The sequence below is a fragment of the Neophocaena asiaeorientalis genome, unplaced genomic scaffold (assembly GCF_003031525.2).
Source record: "Neophocaena asiaeorientalis asiaeorientalis breed wild unplaced genomic scaffold, Neophocaena_asiaeorientalis_V1.1 scaffold197, whole genome shotgun sequence".
NCBI lineage: Eukaryota > Metazoa > Chordata > Mammalia > Artiodactyla > Phocoenidae > Neophocaena > Neophocaena asiaeorientalis.
The window spans coordinates 5,905,525-5,908,215 of NW_020174703.1; the positions used below are offsets into that span (position 1 = coordinate 5,905,525).

General features: G+C 48.2%; 1 protein-coding gene across 4 annotated transcripts in view; it reads left to right on the forward strand.

Annotated features, from left to right (window-relative positions):
• The first annotated feature begins 2,210 nt into the window (after positions 1-2,210).
• TFG (trafficking from ER to golgi regulator) overlaps positions 2,211-2,691 on the forward strand; it is a 37,722-nt gene continuing 37,241 nt past the window's right edge. For 2 of the 4 annotated variants that reach the window (XM_024759232.1, XM_024759234.1), the window contains exon 1: positions 2,211-2,576. The gene's annotated coding sequence lies outside the window, so the exon portion shown is untranslated. The remainder of the gene's footprint in view (positions 2,577-2,691) is intronic. The other 2 variants (XM_024759231.1, XM_024759233.1) reach the window with 2 other exon arrangements.

Sequence of the window (2,691 nt, forward strand, 5' to 3'; positions counted from 1 at the left end):
ATTGTTATATAGGATCAGGAACAGGAAAGGTCACTGAAGTTTCAGTGGACAATTTAGTATTTAGCTGAAACAAGAAAATGCATAGGATAAGGTTTTGGTTATAAATGTGTTTATAACCTAAAGGGGGCAATTTGACAAACTCAGATGCTAATGGCCTGCACTCATATGACATATTACTAAACTCAAATATCCTTGATTTCATGCCCAATCACAATATTGTAAGCCTACATTCAGCTGGACAGCAAGAGGCAAAATCTTTTCTTTTTAAATTAATGTTTTAATTTATTTTTTGGCTGCGTTGGGTCTTCATTGCTTCTTGTGGGCTTTCTCTAGATGCGGTGAGTGGGGGCTACTCTTCTACTCTTCGTTGCGGTGCGCGGGCTTCTCATTGCTGTGGCTTCTTTTGTTGTGGAGCACGGGCTCTAAGCACGTGGGCTTCGGTAGTTGTGGCTCACAGGCTCTAGAATGCAGGGTCAGTAGTTGTGGCGTATGGGCTTAGTTGCTCCGTGGCATGTGGGATCTTCCTGGACTAGGGCTCAAACCCGTGTCCCCTGCACTGGCAGGTGGATTCTTAGCCACTGCGCCACCAGCGAAGTCCGAGGCAAAATCTTTTACGAAGTTCTTCATTGAAAATTTCAAAATGTATGTTTATTTAATGTTGCATCTTGTCTCGTGTCACTTGAGCCTCTGATCTGGCTTCCAAATGATGCTTTACTCTCTCATTTCTCACTTCTTGCCCCAGGCAGCTCCTCCTTCTGCTCTGACCTGAGGAATCATCACTACCCCATCTCTCAATTTTCCCAGGTGTAGCTAGGAACAGGTTTTAACGTTAAACAAGACTTCACTAATTGCTTGAGGATGAAGCATGAGTCAATTACAACAAAGAACCTTAAGCTGCTCTCAGAGTCCACAAGCCCTACTCCCTCTGGAAGACCACCCTGTGGGTGCCTTTCTTGCCAGCTGCCAGCTGGCCCTAGTGTAGCAGGGATCAGTTTATTTCTCCTCAATGGCAAGCCCCTTTCCTGGGAGCCTAGAGAGATGAAGTGTTTTCCCCTCATTCCAGGCTAAGGTTCATCCCCTTATCCCCTGCCCCAGGTTCTGACCTCTCTTTAGGGAGATTGATAGTAGTATTATTCACTTCTTTTAGGAATATTTTACCTCTATATTTGTGTGGTTTAATCCAATCTCAAACCATCTCGAAGACATCAGAATACTATTACTGGACAGCAGTTCATTTCCCCAAATCTGGATTAGTCCGTTCGAAAAAGCAAAGAAAAACTGTCTTTGGAGAAAATCTGGAACTTGTTTTTCATTCTTTCTACAGTCTTCAGTTCCCCAAACTCTGCAAGCAATTGCTCAAAAAATAATTTCAGAGGCAAAAGCACTCTAAACGCATATATTTCACTCTCAAACAGAATTTTTCAGAGACTTTTAACTGCAGAAAGGTCATACTCTTTACAGTACTGAAAGAATATAACTTCTCATCCCGAATTCACTTTGCCTATCTGGTGAACAGCTGGGGACCAAGTAAGTTCAAATTGCTTTTTGCCTAGTCTCCGTCTTAGAAGGCAAAGTTCCTTGCAACTTTTAAAACAGCCCTGCCCCCATGCCCAGATTTTATCACCTATTCCCACCTTCCCCCAAAATTTTAGGCTTCAGCCTAGAGCCCGCGTACTTCTTACATAAACAGGCATATTCAAAACAAATGCTTTAGATAAGAGAGAAGGGAACAGTATTTAGGGTACGCTCAAATATCTTATTTCCAAAAAGGCTTCTGGAATCCTTAATCAGCCTTAATTTCCCAGCCTTTATCTTTTACACAGTCATAAGTTTGTCCCGTCTCGTAAACGCTATTCGGAACTCCTTGCTCACAAACTGATTCATTTCCATTCCCAGCACAGTTCTTGGCAAAGCGTAGGCGCCCAATAATGAATGAATGAGTTTGTGGAAGGAAGGCGGGAAAAGGATTAGTTTTCTGGAGATATGACTAGGAGAACTACAATGGCCACAAAACAAGAAGCAGCCAAACTTGGACTAACGCCCACTTTAAACCTGCTCTCAGAGTCTAAAACAGCAAATTACGCCCCGCCCACGGGCGAGAGACAGGAAATACTAGCGTTCCGGAAAACCGGAAGTGCCTTGTCACGCCTCGCGCATGCGTGCATCCATCCAGCTCGCATTTCCTACCCTCAGTCTTCCAGTGAGAAAGCACAGATTCAGGCTCATGCAGGCTGCGGCGTTGTCAGTCCCCCTCCCCTCGGCGCTGCGCATGCCTGCTGGGTTGATTTGCTCGTTGTAAGGCGGAGCGAAAGGACAGATTTTCTTCTTGTTCCCGCCCCTTTTCTTTCCCCACCTGCCACGTACTGGGCCCGAGCTCTAGCTGGGCTTGGTGGGTCCGTGCGATTGGCCGGGGCCCGCGCGAGCCTGCCAGCGAGGTGCAGCGGCGCCGGAGGGCAACCGAGTGGGCCTTGACAGCAGCCTTCCCCCAACGCCCCAGAGCCCGGCGGCGGCGGCCTCTCACCGGTCGGATCAGCTGAGACTCGCGGAGGGGCGGCAGCGGCAGCCTCGGGAAACCGGTATGGCCGCTGGAGACGGGGGCGCGGCTGATCTCTCGGGCAAGGCGGGCCAGGAGACGTGGAAAACGCTGGGAGGGCCTCGTTCGAACCGGCGGGCGCGGGACGGGTGGGGTCG